Here is a 25,206-nt window from a genome sequence, read left to right as displayed (position 1 = left end):
ACTTTTTTTCTATACTACTTTCAAAATCTTTCCCTAAATAGAGTTCTGTAAACTTCAAGCAAGAGAAAATATTGAAAGACTCTCTTTCCAAAACTGCAGAAGCAGAAGCAGTCACCACAATTACAGAAATCAGGAGATGAAGCAGGATTAGCATATTACTACTTGCCTGATTGCTTTTTCCTACATATGCCAAAACAAGATTAGAACAGCTGATTCAAGGGTGTCCGAAAGAGAAACCTTTTCCATGTCATTTTCTTATCATATGATTCCTGCAAAACACGTGTCCTAAAACAATAACAAACATTCTCTCATGGTTCTAAGCAGTCCTTGTTCTTTAATCAGATGATAGTTTTTTGATCTAGACGTCCTGAACCAAAACAGTTCATGTGTTTTCCTTTTCACAATTACAGCAAGTTCTATAAGGGGCTGTGTTCTGTTGTGGGCATGGATAATAAGTAAATACAGCAAATTAGGTGGATTGCCTAAGCTGAGGAGATGTTCAGAGTTAATGCTTAAACTAATTTGCCTCTAACTTCTGGTGGGAGTGTAAGGAAAAGTGTTACAGCAAGAATTACTTCCATATGGATTTTTAATTATGCCACTTATTTAGTATTAGTATTTAGTATTATTTTGCCGTGTATGCAGAACATTATTTATAATTTGATGAATAAACAAATGTTTAAACACAACAATCACCTTTGCAACAAAACTGGATGCTTTAGGAATGAGAAAGCCAAATTTTAATAATGTCAAAACATGACAGTCCAAGGAAAGGCCTCCTCCTCTCTTAACTTCTCAAGTCAATCAATATGATTTTATTAATTATCCAAAAATGGGTAGTTTTCTTAAATCCGTGAACAAAATAAGGTTAAATTCAGTTTTTAGTTTAACTGAACTAGCCACAGAAGTACTCATCATTAGTGCAATTATTATATGATTAAACAAAGAAGCATGTAAATAGAAAAAGAATGTAAATTTCCTATGTAAATAGAAAAAAAATAGAAACCTACATCCAAGAGACAAAGCTTTTTCCAGAGTGGGAACTGCCTGTGGCATATTTGGTTTTGTAATGCTATTTGTAATAAGAACTTGTTCCTAATTTGATGTTACGTGCCATTACATTAGAAATAATAAATATGATGCAATGCACACACTTCACATACAACATAAAAATACATATGCAAAGGATGATAGCTATAGGAAAATATATCTATCTATAGATAGATATAGAAGGATGATAGGTACATAAAGAGAACTCAAATTTAAAAATTTCTATTTCATCCTGTCTAGCAGATTCTCTATATAATTTTCCTTTGGAAGTAGTCCTTGAAAGCACAAATAATCTCAAATACTTCGATTTTCTTGCATACACCAAGATTAATCATTTAAATATACCAGGGGAAAATATGAGTATCATGTTACATTTCAGAATTTTAAGCAAGTCAGAGAACCAAGTATTTCCCACTGAAGACAAAGGAGATTCTTAACAGGGAATTAATTTAATTGGAAGCATTTTATCAAATTTGTTTTTATAAGTACACCATAAAATTCGGAGAGAGAAATTAGCACTTTCTGAGGGCAATTTGAAGATGAAAAAATGAAGTCTGGTAGAATTATTCACCTTCTAGAAGTATCTACCTTTCTCCATATTGATTGTAGAGAATGATAGGGGAAATTAGGCAGGTGACTTGAGGAGAAATTACTCTTCAAGAGGTGCTAGATCAGGTTTAATCTATGATTGTGACATATTTGTTCTCATGTCTTATGAGTCTGTACTTCTAAGACAGAAAGCTGGTGAAAAGCAAAATGAAAAGTTAAAAATTAATGAAGTTTTTAAAAAGTTGTTTGCAGTATAAACAAAATACTGTACAGTAAGAGCAGTCAGGGTTTTACAGCTACTTCTTAGAAAACCAGAATATCCTTCTACCCTTGTGTAATGGTCCTTCAAAGTTCTAACAATAAAACTTCATAGTGCCATTCACTGTCACATAGTCTGTAGAGACTTTCATACAACATTAAGAAATGTTAAAACACCTTTTCCCTCCCACACTGAGAATGTGCATGAATCCTCCCCCAGTCCATGCTTGTTTAGAATACATTTTTATAGCAAAGATGCAAGCTCAATAACATGCAGTGATTTATCTTGGGAATACAAGCTCGAGAGTAACTGCAATGAAGGCAATACGGCAGGAGAATAAGGGATCTGGACCATCTGGGTGAAAATATGTGGCTTTGAAAAATGTTTAGAGGAAAGAAAATTGACATATATCTGGAAGTGAAAAGCTCTGAATTCAACTGAGAGTTTTGTCACTCGCTTACTGATTGACTTTATTCATGACACTGATGATTACTTTTCAGAGTCACATGGTGCCCACCTCTTTACAGTCTAGAAACCAGGGAAATGGGCTAAAACTTGGTTTCCCCATCTGGGGATGATGTGTTAGCTGTGAAACAAGAACTGATGGATTCTTTGGTTAGCTTTGCCTCACAAGAAGTAATTTAGATATTTTTTCAATTAACAAAAATGTTACAGTACCACTTCCATCACTCAGCTATGCTATTTTGATCATGATATGAACATAATAATAAAAATAACAGCCCCCCACCCAAAACTCAGGAGCATTATTCCCAATGAGTATTCACTCAACTGTATAAAAAGGCTTTTTTTCCTTGTTTAGTGTTAACAATTTTCATATTCTTGCTCAGATAAACATAAAGTGGAAGATGAATTGCTAGTGTTTGCAAACAAGGTTAAAGGCTTTCCAGTGCTGAAACAAAAGACAGGCTTTTGTGTCTCGCTGGAAAGGTAAAGCGGAACAGATTTGTTGCTAAAACAATAAAAGTTTATTCTTCTCTCCGTTCTGGTTTTTATGGTTTGTTATTGCACTGAAACTCATCCAGTACTTACCAGGTGATAAAAAGGACAAACAAAACTCTACTTTACTGGAAAACTGTGAAGCTTTGTTGTCACAGTTGACATCAAATAAACCTGCAAATTGGGATATTGTCAGAGCCCCTCTGAAGACAAGCGAAATCCAGAGTTTTCCTAACAAGTAAAAAAATATTAGTTTGGTATTGTTCAAAACTATAAGCTGAATTCAGATAGAGTTTATGCTGAGCTTCTGAGAAACTCACATGAAAGTCAGTAAAATTGCAGCACTCTTTGTCTATAAACAACAGGGACTGCCTAAAGGCACCTCAGAAGGTACTGAAACACGGGACCCCACCAAGGGCTGGAAACAGAATTCTCTGCTTTTCAAAGCAGCCTCTCATTTGCAAGTCAAGCAGTTATCATGTGGTAAAACACTTGGTGTCAGCAACTAATGTATCAGGAATGTCAGGTCACACAGTTTACCCACTCAGCAGTGCACAGTTAACATGCTTTCACTTCACCCCTGAGTCAGCTACGTCTGTTTATGATGTGTTTTAAATGATCAAATGTAGTCCAAGGGAGTTTATTCCTTTTGAAATATTTGAGAATCATTCACTTAATTCAAAAGAATCTTCAAAATATCTGGGAGCTGCTCATCTCACCGTGAGTGACAGCAGAGCTCTCAATTAAATCCGTTCCCCAACACAGAGGTGAGACAAAGACAAAGAAAACCCAGATTTTTTGCATCCCAATCATATTCTCCAATACCACCCCAAATAGCTGATCTTCCCAGGAGTGAAAATTATTGTGAGGTGAATTTACATGGTAAATTTATCTAAGTCCATCCCAGATGTATGCAGTAAGTCAAGCTAGAATAAAAAAAAATTAAATTCCACCCTTAGATAAGGTGGATTTTAATTAGAGACCCCTAAAACTTACTTTACATCTCTAAAACACTATGTCTTAGCAGAAAATCTAAGGTAAGGAAAATTGCAGTAGAAGAAAGTAGAAACTGCTTTCAGAAGGCAGCCTAAGACAGTCTAATGAAAATTCATGTGGCCTTCTTCAAGTTTTTGATACCAGTGAAAGCTGAGCAGAATTTCACAGCCCAAATAAAAAGCCACAAAATTAATATCTCGCCTGAGGGACTTCCCTGTTCCAAATACCAAAGACTCTCTGAAAACAATAAGCGTGAAGCTATACCCAGGTTTTACTGAAAATAAACTGTTACACACCACCACTTCCTCTCTCCTCTTCTGTTGCACAAAACCCAAAGTACTAGCTAAGCATATGTAGACTCACACTGCTCCCAAAATGCAAAAGAGGAGGAGGCATCCCACATAGCTGAGAATTCAGTAAAGGAGTCAGAAATGTGGAGAAAGACGTAAAAGAGGAAGAAGCAAGGGGATCTCCTTGGAATTTTTCTTTTTTTCTGTCCTCAAATTAGGCTGGGGACTCCTGCATTGCCATGGAGTTTGGGGAGAAGGCAGAGGGGGAGAAGAGCAGCAGTTGGGATCCCTGGAGCCCAGCCGGACCCTGAGCAGCACCGCGAGGGAAGCAGTGCCTGCCCTGCCTCTGAGCGCTCAGCCAGCAGCTGCAACATCTGGAGTCCAGAGGTAAGATGCTGCTCTCGGAGAAGACATCTCCCAGCTCCCAGCCGAGCTTCTACCAGCATGCTCGTCCTCTAATTTCTGAAAAAAATTCAGTCAGGAATGCCGCTTCTAAAAGATGTTCACAGGCAAGACACATAATTTGATCTAATGAATAATAGAAGTGCTTATTAATTTTCTGTTGGATCTCCCATATCATTCACAGAAGCTGTGCCTAGAAAGAAAAAGGACACAGATTTGTGGCCACCATTCTTCTGCAGACTTTGCTAACTCTTCTGGTTGCTTTGGCAACTGATTTAATAATTTTTAAGGAAGATTTATCCATGCTGTTTCTTTTCTATATTCAAATAGCACATAATGACCAGATACACTTTTAATGCCTTTTAGTCTATGAGAAACCCACTTGGACTTAGTCCTATTTAAAAGCAGAAAATAAAAAGAATGCTTATGAATTTATTCTGCTAAAGAAATCTGGTTCTGTTCCTTAAGCAGAGCAGCCAGAAGAACAACTCATGATCAAACTTGTAGGTACTCTTCTCTACACATACACAGAACTCTTTACAGTTAAATATAATACTAGAAATGAGACAGAATCCTTCCATGCCCTACAGGAGAAATATGACAGCCGATTATGGGAATTACCCATTACCAAACTACAACAGAGTAAATACATTAAACAAACATCCAAGAACAAGGGACACACCAAACTCTGAGGAACAGATACCTGATTGTAAGGGTTATAAATCAGCTTACTCAATTTCTTTGGCTATATAGCAATACCCTTATGTGAGAGAAATTGTAAGAGCTCATTTGTGCCTTGAGAAATTGTGGAAGGGAATTTACAGTTCCTTATACTGCCAATGACTTCTAATGAGCAATATGCAAGGCCTGTATCTCCTTAAGCTTTCCCTGATATTCTGAGGAGATTTTAGAGAAATTTTCTAACTCTCAGATATGCCTAAAAGATCGTTCTTCCATCCGTATGCCTGCATCAATATGTACCCACAGGTATTGTACTGTGCAGTCTCCACTCAGAGACACTACGGAGAGTTTCATGTTCTCCTCAGTCTCCAGATGTGACAGCAGAATGTTTCTTTTAAACTATTCAATATTGAATAATGTAAAAAACCACAACATAAATACCTCTGGATTTATTATTGTGCATAATGAATATAAGAATCTGCAGCTTTACCCAGACATGCTTAAGTGGCTAGAAAAACTAACATTTGCATACTTCTGTATCTGTTATTAAAATATGTCCCCTCTGATCTTCAGCAGTATGATCATCCTAGAGAAGAAAGGCAAGCAGTTCAGAAAATTTCTAAAAGGAAAACAATATTTTACAAACTGTAAGTACAAAAGCTCTCTACTTTTCGCTAAAGACAGAGGCAAAAAAATACTCAGTGAAAATAACTGAAACCTTAAGAAACAGTCACAAAAAGCAGAAATGGAGATCAATAGTGAGAAACACATCCCTTCAAGGATAGGGAATGAAAAATGAAGAAACAATAGATGGAGCCTTCTGGCTCAATGTAATCAAGTCCTACAGTTAAATCTAACAATCTTACCTTTCTTCATCAGTTGCATTTCTCATTTATTTACCTCATTAACCATTAGGAGACATTCAGTAAGTTTCATGGTCCCTAACAAGCAGCCTCCAAAGCAGATTTGATTTAATTATCAGACAAACTATGATTTAGCCATAATGCACTTCCTATTTCAGATTATATCCTCTCACTTGACCCATTGCCAAAATAAGCCACATATTGTGCGTACTGGTTTGAATTCCTTATAAATGCTTGATTTTCTAACACCTTGAAAATTATGAGTCTTTACAGTAAACTTATTACTCTTTTTACATTGTTAGAGGGCTCAAATGCAACCTGAGGAAGAAGGGACTGTTCTAGAAGGCTGGTGTTTGCTATTCTACAGAGAAATTATTTTATTAAACCCTAGGGGAATGACTGAACTAATTGGAAATTGTAAACATGAAGGAGATAACTGAGAAGTGCTAATCCATGGTATAAACAAGTAAATTTGCCAAAAGAAGTCTGACTGAGAAACACCACTTCATGACTGGCTGCTGAGGTGTTCAATCCTCTGTGGAAGATATGGATTGTTCCTCCTTCCTGCAGCAGGCATTAAAGAAGCCTTGCTGGTCATGTAGGGGAGAGACTGAAAGCTGACCAGGCTTACAAATAAAGAGGACAGCATTTTCCAGCAACATAACTGGATGGATGTTTGGAGGCAAAGCATAAAGGAACCCCCTTTTTCCAGCTATTCACCTTTCAGTACACATCTTCACTGTTCTCTTTTCTCTCCACTGTCCACAGCAGTTCTCAGTCACAATTTTTGATCTTTCTGCTCCCCCCTCTGTCCTCCACATTACAGGAGTTGTCCTTTACCCAGGCCCTCCCTTTCTTCCTCGTAATTTGACCCATAATTGTCTTTCTGGGCCCACTCAAGGTCCCAGTAGCAATCCAGGTGTATTTCTGTTAGGCATTCTTCAAACACACACAAAAGGTATTCCACGTGTTACGTCAGTGTCCAAGCAGGAGAAACTAAAAGCAGGAGGTGGAGGAGAGAAGTGAGGCACAGGAAAGATGGTTGGTCAGCTAAATCAATCAGTGAAAGAGATGTACCGAGAAAACTGAGTGATGCCAATCTGCCTCTTTAAAGCTGCCTGAGTCTACCCAGTTTCATCAAAATTCACACAAGAATGCTTAAAGAAATGGTCCACTGCCAGATGTCTCTGATGCACAGCTGCTCAAATATCTGACTATTCAAACTGGAGGAAATTTCAGCATTCCGAACATTTGTTTTCATTCGAAATCATAACTCTTAAAAAAAAATGTTACACGAAATTAATACTCAAATCCGTTATTATTTCTGGTCATTTTTTTCCCAACATTTTGTCAGAAGCTTGTCTTTTTTTCAGCATACAAGACAATTTCACAAATTCCTGGAGGAAAATACAGACTAAGAAGAGAACATTTCCTGAAAGTAATATCACTGGGTGTTGATCCTGTGATTACTTCTCATGTGAATGGCAGCCTTGCAGTCAACATTTAGACACAATGAGACTGTTCTGCATGAGGTGGATTTGAAGGCGTGTGATCATATGACTGTGTATACTAATAAGGAAGGACTTTCAAGGCAGCCTGAAGCACTTATGTACCCAAACCAAATAAAAATTCATTACTTGATTCCTGCATCTCTTGGATATATATATATAAGTATTACCCTTTAATTAGACATCTTAATTATATCTAATAGCAATTTTTATAAGCATTAAAGACTGTTGTGATGCTTCTTTTCCAGACTTTTATAATGCCATGTGGAAACTTTACCTAAGTTGTAAATTTTTGTTTTCCTGTAAAGGACGTATTACAAAGGAGAAAAGATGATGGTATCATAATGGAAAATTAATTCAGATAACAGATTTAAAAAAAAAAAATAGTATTTTTGAATTTTCTTTCACTCATATTCTTGGGTATAAAATGTATGGGATTTAGCTGGATGGATTTTTCTTCTTTTTATCAGGCCAACGATTTTGTGTCAGTTCTTTGGCCATATCAGAATGAAATTCATCACGTTTCAGAAGCCTAGGAGTTGGATATCCAAGTTCAAGCTATTCCCATTCCCCTAGCAGTCAGTAAAGAGACATAGGCTTCCCTAGAGGGCAGTTTATCTGATGTGTTCTAGACACCTATCTCAGGAAGAGATGAATTGCTGTCTGGAGATGGTATTTCTCTCCATTGACTATTAAAAGAGTGTGTAGTAACTGTCTTAGTCACTTTGTAACTTAGTTACCGTGTTGGATGCCTAAACCAGGCAGATGGATCTCTTGTTAGGTGACATTTTTACTTTTACTACATGCCAGGTTCAAAAGAGCATTACAGGCAAATCAATGTGTTTGTCTGCTGTCCCACTTTCTATATATGTACATGTGAACATCTGTTTTGGAATCTAATGAAAGTAGTTCTTCAGATTCTTTCCTCAAAGTTGTTTTTAGCAATTTTTCCATATATAGTAAGTGCCAGATATCTGTTGAGATATTCTGTGCAAATGCATGCTTGCCAGTCCTTATAAACCTGTTCCGTCATGAGTTCCCAGTCTTCACATTAAAGCAGCATAATGCCAAGGTGCATGTACATGCAAGCAAGGAATGTAATATATTATAAAGTGCCAAATAAAATATAAAAAAAAAAAAAAAAAAAAAACCAAAAAAACCAAAAAAAAACAAACCTTCAAAACCTCAGGGGAAGAAAAGACAAATATATAATTTTTTTATACAAGAGAACACAGAGTGCTAGAGGCTGAAATCTTTCAAAAGCAAGTGCACTCCAGTAAAAACGTTCAGACATGGGAAAATGAATAACATGAGATTTTGATAGTTAAGAGACTGGAGTGAAACATCATGAGCAGTGTTTGTGGAGTAACTCATTAACTTTTTCTGCCTGTTTTGAAAGGTTATATAGATTGCAGTACTGGCCTTTCACATCTGGTGTTTAAGGTTTAGGACTCCACTGTTCAGCTTTCATGACTCTAAAATCTTGATTACAACAGTTTTGCTACAATAAAGAGGGGAATAAAAAATGTCTGCTTCAAAGCAGCTGTAGGGGTTTATAAGCAATAGAGAAAGTAACCTAGGGAAAGATGGGGGGGATTAAAGGGAAGGGAACTACAATATGAAATTCAGCTCTTGCCATGATTTTCAACACATAATATACAAAGGTGAACGACACTTGTTTTCTATTGGTCTTTTCTCAGCTTCATTTAGTTCTACATGTCTGAACCAGAACTGAGAATAGTAAATGCCTACTGGCAGAACCAAAAGGCTTCTAAATCAGTAGCACTGTCATCTGCTCTGCAGCCACATACTTTCAGACCATGAAACACTGAAAAAAAATCAGGAAGTCTGAGGAGGAACATAAAGTTTCTCAACCTGGGTCCTCAGAAATCAGAAAATAGCCTAGGCACCAAAAAGAGGCTGAATGTTTACTTCCTTTTCTGATATATAAGATTTTTATTAACACAGCCCAAATAAAATTTGTACTTTTTACTATGACATCATGATATTGACTCATGTTTCTTGGAAATGTACTATATTACACATCTTTTTCTGCAGTACTGGTGTTTCCCATATCTTTCCCAGTCTCTATTTGAGAAATTGATTTCTAAATTCTCAGCAATATTAATCTTAAAGTCCTTGAAAATTTAAAACCAGTACTTCTGCTTTTTCTATTCTAAATTCATCTTGAATCTTTGCTTAGAGAAAGGAGGGAAGACTCGTGTCCTGTACCAGATTGCTGAATTTATGTCATTTGTTTCATAGCTGTAGCAAATGCTCACAATGGACTATGGTGAGCAGTTGTGGGAAAGAAATTGTGTTACTACATTCCCTGACATTAAATCTCTAGGTAGGACTAGCATTCACTTTTATTTAATTTCCAAACTATCAGTTTTTGAGGAGTGTTTTTAATTCTGGGATGGCTCCTGGGGTATCCACAACCAATCTCAGGCTGGAAAAAGCCTCCAGTGTCACCAGTGTACTGACTGCTCCATCAGAGTCATTCAGAAGCACATTACTCTGAAGAGGCTTTGGGACAGATCCCAGCAGGACCTGACTGAAGTCTCCCCTCATCTGGCAGCAAAGGTCTGTGGTTTACCAGCCTGTTACACACCCTTCTTATGGCAATGCCTAATCCTGGTTTTGTTAAGTAATCTTGTGACACATACTCATGGAGACCATAAGGCAACGTGAGCTCTTATGGTTCCTTCACCAATACATCAGCAGATTTCTAATTTTAGCTCCATATACAATAAAAAAGCAAAGAAAGTGTGTGACTGGCTTTCTTGATAAGTGAAATAAAAAAGAAGTTGTGAAATATAAGTGTAGTGCTTTTAAGTGAAGGAAAAAATCTCATGTGAAGCCACTGAATCATTTCAAAGGGAAAGTCAGAGGGCTTTTCTAATTGTGACAGTGTGAATTTGAGTACTACATGAAGGAGGAGCTTAATGGAAAGATTTACTCATGGTGTAATATTTTTTTATCTACTTTCTTCTCATTTCCATGAACACATTTCTTGGCATGGAAAACTTAATTTGCACATGGTTGTTCTCACTGTATGCAAATTTTTTTGCAACACAATTTATCTCTGCAGACTGATCTCTGTGATCTTTCTGACACGTTTGGAAGCAGCTGACAATGTAGTTTCTACTATCTAAGTATCTGTGTTCTCAGACACATTTAATTCATTTTAACAACAATCCCTAAAATTTTCCTGCCTCGTGCTTTTATTTTCATAGATTTTTTGGGTTAATTGGGATCATATGAGCTCAATGTTTTGATTGAAGGTCTCCAAGAAAAGTATCAAGTGTTAGAGGGAGAAATATTGATGTATTAGTAAGATGACTTCTAACAGCCAGAGAGCCAGTGTCATGTATTTATAGTGCAATGTTATTTTTTATAAGCTGATAAAGATCCTATCATGTACTATCATTTAATATATCATAATAGATTTCTGTAAATAGCTATATTGCTTCTTGTATCCTTGCCAAACTCTGGTGCTAATAGTTGCATTGTACTAACTGGTTTTATATATTCATAGAAATTTTTTTTCCATTTCAAAATTAAATATTATGTCATGTATCTGTATTTTTCTCTTGAACAAAATGGTTAATGTGAGTCTTTAACAAGTTGTTAAATTGCAGTTTTAGAATTCAGACAGGTGGACTGGCTCCATGTCACAAGGTGCCACATTTCACAGATTATTCCTCCTATTGGATGCAACAGTCTGGATTTGACTAAGCAATTAAGCATTAAATCACATTTAATTTCAAAGGGTTAGGCTAAACAAGCAATTTGAGTTGCATATGAAAACCATTTTGTTCTTACAGGGTTGACATTTATGTTGTGACATATTTTGATAATGGTAATTTGATGTTTATTTCCGGTTCATTGATGAAAATATTGAATGCCATGTAAAATATCTATTATATGTATCCACACTAGGAGCATCCCAGGTGATGATTAATCCCCATGGATGAATATATTTTTCAATGTGTTAGTTATTTCCTAAGTTCTTTAATATATACTGTATTAATATTGTAGGGCCCAAATATCTTCAGCAGAATGTCAGGGCAGCTAACTATATTGTCAATTATAATAATGCTTGCAGCAGCAAACAATTGCAACATTCTTATTGACTTTAGAGGCTGTGTCAGAGAAAGGTGAAAACGAAAAAAGAAAAATTACAATTTTATCTATAACAATAGCTTGAATTGATTTTTTCCCCCTGTGAAATTATGATATGGGAAGAGGTAAGTTTAAGATTCAATTGAGAAAAAAATGTGGGTTTTCGACTCCATCAATCTCAAATTCTAAAGCTATTTTCAGCTCCATTGCTTCCCTTCAGGTTAACCAGAACCATGTCCTACCATATAAAAAAAATAACCCTTTCTTAAAGGTTATAGCCCCTAACTTAATCCTTTCATAATGCCCTTTTAACAAGAATTTTGAAGCATGGGATAACTGCTAGATAATAAGATTAGATGTGAATCCATTAGGATGTGTAATGTCTAGACCAAACCAGAGAGACACAGAAGAGGCTGTTCAAAGGGACCCGACTCTGTCACATAAGATATTTCATGGCATTTTTAGATATCCTAGATATCTTCTCTGGTTTCCAGTTGTCACTTCAAAATAATTTGTGTATTCTGGAGATGCTTTGTCACATTTACTAGCCCTGAGTCCTATAAATTGTACATTAGCTCAGGAGTCATAAGATACCTATGTCTGGACAATTGAATTGAATTCCAATGCTTTTACAAGAGGAAAGATATATTGGAATTATAATTAGAAAGTTAATCTACAAAAATGTTTATTCTCTTATCCAGAACTTGGATTTGAATCTAATACAAACACACATATTTTCATGTGTCTATAGTCTACAATGTCATGAGAAATATTTCTTTTATAGTTTACATAACAAAATGTCACTTGAGCATTTCATACATCCCATTTTATGTCCAAACTCAAATGAGTATGACTGTATATGAGCTCCTCAATATTGCATAGGATCAGCTTTGGAAGTCTTTGTGCAGTTCTGGTTTTAGTCAACACTGCATTCAGCATGCAAAGTCAAAAATAAATTTTAAAAACAAAAAATGAAATAAAATAAATAAATAAAATAAAATAAAATAAAATAAAATAATAAAATAAAGCTGTGTTTTCTCATCTCACAAGTGATTGTGACCTAATGGGTGAAATCTCCAGGGATCAGCTTCCCAAAGGGCATGCAGATTTCTCAAATGGAGTCATGGTATAGAGAGCCTCAGGCTCCAAACCACCAACCAGGTAAGTCTGCATTCCTTAATGCAGAGAATATGACCAAGCTGCATCAGAATAAGTGCTGCACTGCTGTTTTCATATGCTTACATTATGCTCTCAAACATTTTCAACATGAAAATGGACCAGGTCGAGTCCTGCTGTTTATATTGACCCAAAGATATCAGCGAGCTTCATTTCATTTTTAGTTGGCAAGAGAAGGGAAGGAGGTACCAAAATGGGACACATAAACTCAATTACATGGTATTTGTGTACCAGTCTCAATGGGATTTGGATCAGACAGCGAATTTCATGCACAGCTTTTCTTAAGAAAATTATGTTATATTCTGCCTACACAGAAAACATGGAATCATAGAATAATTCATTTTGGAAGGGCCTCTGTATGTCACATTATCCTATCCCCCCTCTCAAAGCAGCACTAATTAGATCAGGGACTCTTCTCCTCTAGGGCTCAGTGAGGGATTTTTCAGCGGCTTTCAGAACACCAGGATAGCTCCATGCACTTCTAAAAGAATCTTCCACTCACTGGAAGGAAAAGTAAAAATAACCACCCCTGAAACTTTACCTTCATAAAAATTACCAAGACTAATTCATTAGTGGATTACACTAATCATTACATGAAGTCTCTAACCTTGTTGCATATTATCACATCTGCTGCCCTTTCAATGATGCACTTGAATTAACCTCTGGAAAACAGGTTCACATCTCCTTAATTGAAACTAATGACTTAATAAAAAGATCAAAAATATTTCTATTATTTAGTAATAATAATAATAATATTTTAAAAATTAAAAAAAGGACTAGAAATCTTCACCAAGTGTCTAAAGAAGTGTATAACTAACCTTGGAAGAACTCCAAGATATCACATGTGAAGGGGAGGAAAGAATGTGAAGGGGAGGAAAAAAAACCTTTTTTTTTTCAAAGGAAAGTGCAGAATTTGGAAATGGCATTAGGCCAGGGTCTGCCACACCTACAGATGCTGGAGAACAATTTTACAATAACTCTGCTGAACTAGAGTATAAAGCCATTCCTCAAAGGGGATCCTAATCAAGACCTTATAAATTAAAGATTATACAGGATACAACCTGAGAGTGTGTTTGTTGGTTCAATGCAGGAAGAGCACCCACATCACAAACATATAAGTTGCATCCTTTGAATCCTTGACCTTTAGCTTCCTTCACCACTGAAAAACAACTGTTCTGCAGCAGTTTAAAAATCTGTGTTTTCCAATCGGTCAGCAATGCCCTTAATTTTAATCTAATACATATCAGCAGTCAATTCAGATTGCAGCTTTTAAATTGTTGGTTATTCAAGCTTTTCTATTTAAAACATAATTCAATTTCTTTAATTAAAATATCACTACTGGAATTATTGTATCATTAATACCATCATTTTGGTTTCCCTATAGATTTTTCTTGATCAAGGACCTTCTATATATAAATGTATATCTCCTTAATTACCCCCTAAGAAAATAAACATGAAAAATTACTTAAACTCAGTAATAGGGGCTAGCATATAGAAAAAGAATGTTTATGTTCCCACTTGGAATTCTGCAGAATGATACATAAGATATGTATGATGCTTATAAACAATATTAGCTGACCTCAACCTACATGGGAATGACACTGTTATGCAGTCCCCAGTGGTGTTCTTGAAAATACTGATATGCTAACCAAAACACAAAGCTTTAATCACAAAGACATAAAACAGCTTCCATTGTGCCACCTCTCCTTTGGACAGATTTTCTGGGATGTGAAGTGGACTGCAGTGTTGCAAATTATTGTGTTTACCTTCTGGGGAAATCAGGAAGATTATTAATAACATTTCAGTAATGGAAGAGCCAGACAAAATCCATGATTCATTCATAAATGTGAAGTCGCTAAAACATCCTTTATTCATGTTTACAGTGCTTGCTAATTTCTTGTATGTCTTCTATTTGCAGGATGTTTTAATGTATACTTTTATACTGATATTGAAGACTAGAACTGCAGTTGAATGTAATGGTAGTATGTGTGTGTATATATTCTGAGGAGCAGATCACAGCCTTTTTCTCAGGTTTGGCTTGATTTTTCTCCACAGATGTTGTTTAAAAAAAATAGCTGCTGAGTCAGACTCTCTGCTACTAAATCATGGCTAGGTTAGTAAAGTTACAACAATAATAAAAGTTGTCTGTTAGAGTATTAAAGATTTTCCAGGATACTGTTAGATTTACACGTGGTGTATATTTTCATGACCTGCCTTTTTCCTAATTCCTCAACAATTGTTCCCTCCTGTTCATAATCCAGAGATCTGAAGGAAACCCAGCTATTGCAAAGCGTGAGATGTATGTTACCAGGAAAACTTTTCAAAAACAAGGAATTTTTTCTGGCATATCCAGTGTCTAGTTCTCCATGTAATCGACATTGAGCTATGAAGTATAAGGCAATTCAAGGTTCAATTTTACATTTATTTATGGGAGCCTCCTTTTCAGCATGAAAACTCTTTGCCATGCAGATTGTGGATTTAGCAAAGTAAAACTCCAGCCTGCACAAGTGAATGCTGAGAAAATACTCTGTGTGTGAGTTTCGTGCAGCTTTCACTCTACTAAGGCACCTCAGAATTTGCAGGGTCACATAAAAACTCATTTATATGAATGAAAACCTGAGGAGAGATGCAGACTTAGATAGGTACAGACACAGGGACAAATTTCCACGTGATAAATTGGGACTTCCCTCAGTTCTTGAAAGCTGTCTGACTGCCATTTTCCAGCAAAGCACATGGCAGACAAACTCATTTTAATGCTACAAGCTCAAGCAATTACAGCAGAGTTCCAAAGGGTTCTGAAATTTCTTACCTCACTCCCCTCCTACAACTCATCTCTGTGCCTGTGCTCACAGGCATCTGTGGAATTTGGGTTATCTCCACATTGCATTGAAACAAGATTTTTAGGTTCTTAATTAAAGATGAACATGTCAGGCACATGGACGCTTTTACAGATCCAAAGCTCCTGATACATCTGCATTTCTATGTATGTGTTTATGTGATTTTACTGGATGTGTCTGTGTCCTCAGACTTGCTTATAGCTGAGGAATTTATCTGGAATTGAATTGAGAGGTTCAAGGTCTGACAAACCAGTCTCACTCCCTAAATAACCAGTGTGTGACTTCTGAAACAGCTGCTGGTAGAACAGATGGATTTTGCCTAAAATGTTTTTTTTAGGATATGACTTGCCCTGAGACTAGGAGGTATGGAAAAATTACAAGCAAGCTACGTAACAAGGAGTGTAACAACATTTCCAAGGGTAAGTTAGGATGGGAGACAAAACATTCCACATATTGCTTATATTATCAACAGACTGCTCAGCTGCTCTCCTATCTAAATGATATTGATGGAGGTATTTGCTACTCCAGTATTGCAAATATTTTTTGCGTCTAGTCAGTTTTGTCAGGCATTAAATAACATTCCCATTCTCATTTTCAAGAACTATGTCTAATCTTTGTTTACACTAATGCTTCCTTTGTTGACTTTTAACAATTATGTGCCATTGACAATTGTTTATTGTTGTTTAATTAGGAGGTGGATTATTCCCATGTTTTAATGATTACTGCTCAACAACTTGACAGAAATGTTATTCCCAAAACCACCAAGCACAAATTGGATTTGATTTATTTCACTTAATCTTGTTATGATTGTATTATAAGCTCTCCAAATTATAATTTTTCTTTATTAATTGCAATATCTCACAGTTTCAGCTCAGCAATGTATACCATAGGAAACAAATATAAAATGTTCATGCTGCTGAATTCCCTCTGTGAGAAAAAAAATCCCAAAACGTACAATAAAGCCATCAGCACTGACTGCAGAGAGAGTAAATGTGAAGTATCCATTTACTGTATGTAAGAAAATACAATCATCCAAGACATTAGAAGTGGCCATCTGTTAAGTGCATTCTCAGTATTAGATATAAAATTTGAAACTAAAACTTATTGATAATGGACAACTTATAAGTGCTGATTTTTATGTAGAGAAGAGCATGGCATCCACCCTCATTAGCCAATACAAACACTTATTTTTTTCCATGAAATATTGATGATCACTAAAATAATAATGAGGAAGAACTGCACAAGCTAAAATTTGCATGAGCTAGAGCAGTAGCCATTTTCAAGTGCAGTATTTCACATAACAAAAAATTTTGACAGATTAAAATACATATTGCATGTAGATCAGGTGACAACGGGCTGCATGTAAATTGATTAGCTCCTGTGCATTAATGACAATACATACTTTTAATATAAACTTTCTATGGAAAGGAGGTTTATGTTATGGTTATCCTTTAAACAGTAAAGCTGGTCAAAATAAAGAAATGTAAAAGAAAAAATTGAAAGAAATATTTTTATACAGAGTTGGGGGGGGGGAAGCACTGAAATGTTCATTTTTTCAAAATTATGTTGTCTTTTTGGGTTTGGAATTCATTACCAATTTAACTGGAATATTTTGGGTTATGGCAGAACATTGTCCATCCTTTGTTAGGAGACTTTTGAGAGCAACATAATTTCCTTATATGTTATACTTTGCTGACTCAGCCATTTCTGAAGACTGATGCTGAAACTGGAAATTTATAGCCCCATCCATGAATCACCACTTGATTCCATCTAAAGCATTTGAGGAATCTGCTTTGCTCCCCTGTGATGTTTCTGGAGGTCATGCACGACAGCTTCTCTCACTCCTAGCAGCTTCCTAGAGTTAAAAAAGTAGTTTTAAGGAAGAAATAGAATTTCTAAAACATGAAAAAGGCTTTTAGGGATGTTCACATACCTGGGGGATGACACTGTGCATTAATACTTCAAGCTAACATAGTGCAGTGTGCACCAAAACATGATTTAAGACAAATCAGTGAGACAAGTGAAATTTTCACCTTTCTTTTTGAAGATTTTTGTGCCTTTTTAATAAGAAAATATTTTATACTATAGTTGTTATAAGTTATCTTCTTACTGTATAAAATCCAAAGTTGTTTTTTTTTTTCAAAATCATTTCTAAAAGGTGTTGAGGACTTTCTCAGGGTTTGAGTCCCTATTTACTTAGGCCATTTAGAAATTTCATCTCAGGAGGTCAAAACTCTAAAAAAATTACTCCATGTTATTTAAGTTCTCTTCAAATGATTCTCCATCCACCCCCCATAGTTTTATCCAGATGATGTTTTTTCTAGAAAAATCTTCTATAGACATGTTATTAAGCATTTTAGCCTGGAATTTCTTTCACATTTCTGGCCTAAAACTTAATCACACTCCTTAAATCTAACTTTAAAATCTTCTACATTTCCTTCTGCTCCTTCCCTTTGTAAAAAGGATACAGTTCTAAGTATGAATGATGGTTCAATAGTTTTCAAAGAGATTGTGAAATATTAAGAAGCCAGGAATATTGTTAGTGAACATCAGCAGTGACAGAGAAGCACTCCTGAGTTTTCATCTGCATTTCTACTGCCTTTGAGATAAATCATAAAACTCACATTCACTTTGGAAGTAACTGGACTAGACTATTGATATGGAGCTATTTCTTCCAGGAATATGGAGTCAGAGCAACAAGGTTTAATCCTACATATGCTAGAAACTGGATGAAGAAATGCTTTTAAGAGAAGACGGATGCAATTTTAAGCCCATTCATTTTCAGTAAAATAAAAAGGAGAAGTAATAAAAATGAATGGCTCCTCTATTTACACATATGAAAAAATTGTGTGCAATATTGTTATGCAACAGGAATAGGAAAACGGAAGATAAAAATTAATTGCCAAGGATTTAGGCAACTTAGGTTTTGGAAGACAGATTTGGATTCCTAAATCTTTATTTTGAAATCTTACAAATTACTTATGAAAATGTGCAAATGAACAGAAAATCGGCAAAAAATTGCTATATTATTTTTCAAAATGATCAATTTTTCCATCACAATTTTTTATCCTCCTCTTCTTTAATATTACATATCCCTCTAACACCTTCTTTCCACATATAAACAGAGAAGTCTTAGATAACCAAATTTATTCGAATAACATCCAACAATATTACACATTCCATATGTGTATGTGTTCTGTGTGTCTATGTGATGTATAACCCTATGAATCTACCCACATATGATGTCAATGATAATGGAAAAGTGGCTCATTAATCACATCACCTGCCTTGTAACATTAATCCATACTCTAATTACATATATTGCATCTGTCTACACAACAGCTTCAGAATCACCAAATATATTAAAAAATCCATATTTTTTATTCTTAAATTAAAATAAAAAGGATTAAAATATATTGATAAAGATGTTGGTGTTTTCAATTACATAACCAGATATTGCTGTGTCAGGAAAATGTATCATATATTTACTTTCCTAGGATGTTGAATCCAGTTGAGATTCTTGTTATAAGGCGACTAAGATAGGCCTCAAGCTTCAGAAAATTAGGGATCTTGTGTTTTCTTGCCAGGGCCTGATTAAAGTAATTTATTCTTTACACATTAAATATGTTTTCTTTCAACTTGGTGTTCATACCTTCAGGGTATTTATGAAGATAAGTTGTTTAACTCTTCCTTTTCTTAAGCTGAAAGAACCTGCACACTTTTAATTTCCCTTTGTGAATCAGCTCTTCCCCTTTGTTCATCCTCTGCTGCAACATCTTCCAGTATGAATGTCCTCCTCTTGAACAGCCAGCCAGAGCTGCCACAGTGCTGCAGAAAAGATCTCAGTAGTGACTTTTTTACATTTTCCACTATTTCTTTGACAGTTCTATTCCTGATAGATGCCATGGACATAAATGTTTGTGAATGATCACATGTCATTAATGGTTTATTGATGCCTCCAGATCGCATGTCAGCACCAGTGGATAAGCCGGCCATTTCTAACAATAATTTATGCTATTTAATATTACTTACAAGATCCCTCATTTTTACTGGCATAGCTTTTTCTTGCATAGTTAAATACATCTAATAATTGTTATTCTGAAGGAACAAATATGGTTCCACTACAAAAATTTGCTAAAATCATTAAGAATATTTTCAATCAGGCTTGTGATTTCTTATATCTGTCAAATTTTCTTTTTGCATTCAGACATGGACATTACCATTGCCCTTAATCTGCATGAATGCAATCATCTGAATACATTTATTTTGCTAAGTAATTCACTCTCTGATTATCAGCATATATGTGTTGGATCACTCCTGGAGTTTCTGTATGGATGAAAATAATATTTTTTTTTTTCTTAAGATGAGAGGCAGACAGAGAGAATTTCTGTATGTAGCTCAGAGGATGAGAGTTATAAAAGACAGTGGGGGCCATGCAAGGCTTAAATTCCTCAAAAAGTTTTTTTCTCACAGTCATTTACCATTATTCTAAAACTACTTTAATCTTCATAAATCCTTTTCCTATATGTTCTATATAATGTCATACCAGTGCCCAGTGTATCTATCACACCCTCTTAACAGCATGTTATAAAAGTTCTATCATGGAACAGCATTGACACTATTTATACTTTTTGACCAAAACCCATATGTTTTAGCGCTGCCAGATGTGCCCCAGAAGCAGTTTAGGTGAAGAATTACAAAACGTGGATACACACAGTCTGCTCTGGATTAAGTAGCTCTGAACTATGTAAACACGAGCAGCTCCTCAGCACGTAGTCTGAGGGACAAGGATCATGCCAGAATTACATCTTTATCAGCATAGCTTTTACATTTTGGCATTGTCCAGATAGCAGCAGTTTCTGTCTTGATTTGCACATCTCTATCAGACATCTAACCTTCTGACGCATGAGCCACATCCTTAACGAAGATTAAAATTATTCATATGGTTCTGTGCCCTTTTAAAGTTAACATTAGCTTTTGTCTTACTTGTACTGCATTGCAAATTCCACTGTGGCCTTCTTTTGAATATGGTGGGTAAAGATTCCTTCATCATTTGTACTAATTTCTTTGCAAGGTCTAATAGAGTTATAAGTCATTTTTACTTTATCCTAATTTTTCAAGACCTTTAATATGTAACTACCTACTCTGATTTTCCATTGCATTTTCCACCAGGCTTTTTAAGGTTTTCATTTTCATACATTGTCTATTCTTTATTTCATATCAGTCATCCTTATTTTTTCAGTCTCTTCTCTTACTATTGAAAACCTTGTTTACAGACGTATTTTGTGTTTAGTATTTCAAATATTTAAACACAGACAATCCATGTTTTTTGAGCACAAGTTATTTTATTTCTCCAAGTGATGTTCATCTATATGACCAAACTGCCTATTAGAACTATCCACAAAACACTACTCCTTGAATTTTCTAAAAGACTTGGAGAAATCTGTCAACTATCATGTCAAGAAATGTGTTGGATCTGCTTTCAACAGTACAATTTGTTCTTTAGAAAGTCAACTATGTTAGTAGGTAATTATTTTAAGTACTTAAAGTTGCTTGTGGTGGAGTCATCATGCTTCAAATATGTCTTCACACATACAAGGAGCATTGAGGAGGCTATAGCACAATTCCAACCTCTCTTCCATCCTTGAAGGAATATTGACTTAAACTGATTTATTTCACCTATGCTGTCTTTTTTTTTTTTTTTTTTTTAAGTTAACTGCATAATTAAAGTGTCATGGAATCTTTTATTGTTTCTTTGGTTTTCTTTTCTTTAGTGTCTTCTTAAGTCTCTTCATCTTTGTCAAACGTGTCTGCTATTCCTGTTTTATGACATTTATATCTATTACTACTCATCTACTACTAGTCATGCAAGTGTCTCCATTTGGTTCATTAGTGATAAAACACATGGCAAAAATATTTTCATTATCCCATAGCTCTAATTTTTCAAAAATATATGACTAACGAAAAAATTTTGTGACTTTTGAGAAAGAAAAAGAGATAAAGGACTCATCTTACACTTTATAAACACTTTCATTTAAGGTATGTAGCTGAAATATATATTGTACTAGTCATTTAATATTTCTTCAGTCTTGTAATTCATGCAGTAAATCAGATAAGTTTCACATTTTTCCAAACCATCCTCTGCTACTTCTTGTGTATCCTTCTCATTGATCCATATTGTCCTGATTAGGAGTTTTCAGAACCTCTTAGCATGTTACAGAGTATGTTAATTATGTATTGAAAAGAAGGGTAGAAATCAAAATCTACTGCCATCTGTCATCTCTTTCTCCCTCACTCTTTTTCTTCTTCATTCACGATTTTGCCTGTGTGAGACTTTCAACATATTTTGGAACCCCTTCCATCTGCCAGTAAAGAGAGAAAAATATCTTTTTAATTGATAGAACTACTCCTTACCTTTTATTCGGGATATTATCTAGGAGAAAACAATTAAACAATACATTAATTTAGCTTGGACTCAAAAGCACGGCCCCTAGAGGGCCATGTACTGTGTCAAGTACAGCATCAAACTGAAAACTTAAAGACATATATTAAAGATAAGATTTCTGACAATCTGGTCCTGCTTTCTTTGCAATCCATTAGGAACTGAAAGTCTTTAACAAAGGGAGAGATTCTGGCAGAGAGAGAAGGAGAGGACATCAGTCATCATACCTTATTCTGCAGTGATGTTGTTCATGGAGTTCAGAGTCTTTAAGGCTGCCTCCAGGTATGGAGTTGGCCCAGCCACTTAATTCCAATATCCCCCCCCCTTCTCCATCACTATGAAGCTATTTCCTTACATCTGAAATATTCCAGACATCCATTCATGGGCCACAGGTTTTCTGCTCATCCCAGTTCAGGGAGAATAGTTTTTTCCCATGCACAGGCTCACTCTGTCTTTCTCTGTTACTTCAAAATGATGTGAGTAGCAATCTCTTTTCCTGAAGCTGTGAACAGGGGAAGGACTGGGGTACAGGAGTCAGGGGTGAAAGGGATATTGCATCTTGTTCCACCAACATCAAAAACAGATATCAAAATCTACATTGGCCCTAACCTTGAATACAGAACATCTAAGAAAAAGCAGTAAACACCCTTCAGTGGGAGTCCTTGAGAGGACCTGCTTGACTATGGATATTAAATATCTGAAGTCAGAAAGCATCTATTGAGGAAGACCTCCTATTCTGAGAAAAAGCATCTAATAGGTTACATAGGCATGACTCAAGGTGATATAGTCACTCACTGGATTCAGAGTATGACTAACTGCTAATGGAGGCTTTTCAACACAGGGATGAATCATCTGCCCAGAACTGGGCATCTAAAATTTAGACATCTGAATATAAAAAATTACCCAAGACACCATCGAGATTCATGGGATAAAAAAAAATCTTTCCATAATGCAATCCATTTTAAGATAACATCTAACTACAGCAGACAACACCCATACTTGCTTTCCGGAGTAAGAAAGGAGCTTACATTGACTGAATTAGGTTCAGATATAGAAGTATCAGATATCTAAAGCTGGGTGTTTTAACCTAGAGGAGATTCATCCCACTGCCCCACAGAACTTGAGAAAGTGAGATGGATGAGGTAGGGCCTCTGTCACCACTGTCACCACTCAGTGGGAAGGTGCATATTTCTCACCACTGACAATGGAATAAATAGAAGGTGATTATGCTTCTAGATCGGACACCTGATTTAAGCACTTCAGCTTAGGACTAAATATACCTTGAGCATTAACTTTGGCAATGCACAAACAGACATAAAGCAAAGGCTGTAGTAGTAGAATGACGAGTCTGAACAGGAACTCTTGGTTCCATATACACTAATGAAAGAGGTTTGTGCCTTAGAGAGGACTTTTAAATATATAGCAACATAGGAATGAAAGAATCTATGTATGGTTTATCAAATTAGTTCTTAGCAAGAAAGTATGTCTCTCTAGCCAAAACCTATTCTAAGGTCACCCCCATTCCCACAAGAATACCTTCTGCTATACTACAGACTTGTAAAACCATTTCCTTTCCAGCTTTATGAAATTGCCCTTCCTTTTCCTTTCTTCTTATGCCAATCCTACTTGCATGTTAATATTGAGGACATTTACCTGAGATTTGTATTTGGACTTGTTCAGGCTAAAAAGAAAATTTCAATTTCTTTTCCAAATGGATGGAGAAGGGTTCCAACCCCTGTTTTTAATACAAAAGGTGGACCGTGGACTTGGAATTAATATCACCAGGTCTTTTCCACTGAAGTCAGTCCTAAGGGTAATCTGAAGGGCTAATTGTGAAAATGATGCAAGAATGGACAAGTATTCAGAGTAAGTAGAACATACAGGCAAGTAAGATTTGAAGTTTTCCTAAATGAGTATCCAACTCCTAATGTCACAATAATGAATTTCATTGAGAAGTGAGTTGGCTGCTTTGGTATGGTCCACCTTAGCTCTCACAGTGTGGGTTGCTTCATCCCACGCTGCCACCACAAGAAAGTGAGTTGGAGCAGGCAGATATTAAAATGCTACAAATGGGAAAACCTTGAATAAAGCCACTGCCATATGTGCTAAGCAAGCATTGGTAAAGAGTGCAACTCTTTCAAAACAGGGCTCTGTGTTTCAGGTTTTTCCAGCTTCACATTGTTTTATGTGACAGAATGCCTTTAATTAGGTTAGCAAAGGCTGAGATAATGTCTATGTTTGGCAAATGTGCTCTGCAATGGCCTGAGGGCTTCTCTGTGGTGCTGAGTAGCTTCAGTTCCTGTGAATGCTGGAGACTGCAGACTGAAACCTCTATCCTAGGCAAATGATGATTGCATCATTAGCAAGCAGCTAATGACTTTCTCTTTTATCTTAACTGGATCTTGGCTTTTTGAAGGTTTTATACTCTTTATTTTCTCTTACTTGTCAGTTCAAGTATTGAAAAACAGGCTTCAATGTGTATTTGGGGGCTCTTGAGCACCTCCACCCAAGGAAGCAAATACAGAAAGTCTAGTAAATGTGTTTTCCTTGGAGGACTCATAAATAAAATATCTAACTGTGTTCCTGAAGAAGATGGCTTTCCTCATGCTCAAAAAATTTCCAGTTGTGGGGCTTTGCTCTCTGTATGTGCTCACATTTCCTCATGCAGACAGTGCAATGTTTTCAGGAAGTAGATTACAGCAGGGAAAGTAAGAAATGAAAACTATCTTAACTCAATATGTTTGGTTTGTTTGGGTTTTTTTTTGTTTTGGGTTGGTTTCTTTTTTTGGTTTATAAAATCTTGCTCTCTTCTCTCTTATTTTCATTTTGACTGTTTGGAAAAATACCTGTGATTCATTCAGTTTTGAAGAATAATTTCTTTTCCATGTTAGATCACATAAGAATCCCAGATCATCCATACTTTTTAAGGTATGTCAACTGCATTTGACTTTAAATAGCAGTATTCAACCATCTAAAGTTATGTAGCTGCCCAAATGTTCTACTGAGTCAGACTAAGTCAGAAGAAGCATAAGCCTTAAATATACTTTTCAATTTAATGCAGAAAAAAA

At 35.7% G+C, this 25,206-nt stretch overlaps 1 long non-coding RNA gene across 2 annotated transcripts; it reads left to right on the top strand.

The window, feature by feature from the left end:
• The first annotated feature begins 4,226 nt into the window (after positions 1 to 4,226).
• On the top strand, positions 4,227 to 7,688 carry LOC148225076 (uncharacterized). Of its 2 annotated transcripts, none has more exons than XR_015798849.1 (3): positions 4,227 to 4,488; positions 5,758 to 5,831; positions 6,350 to 7,688. It is a non-coding gene; the product is annotated as an uncharacterized LOC148225076 (long non-coding RNA). The 2 variants fall into 2 exon arrangements; XR_015798851.1 differs by having other exon boundaries at positions 4,238 to 4,488; positions 7,421 to 7,688.
• The last annotated feature ends 17,518 nt before the right edge of the window (positions 7,689 to 25,206 follow it).

The sequence above is a fragment of the Sturnus vulgaris genome, chromosome 1 (assembly GCF_052056855.1).
Source record: "Sturnus vulgaris isolate bStuVul1 chromosome 1, bStuVul1.hap1, whole genome shotgun sequence".
Lineage (NCBI taxonomy): Eukaryota > Metazoa > Chordata > Aves > Passeriformes > Sturnidae > Sturnus > Sturnus vulgaris.
This window is presented reverse-complemented; position numbering and strand designations above follow the sequence as displayed.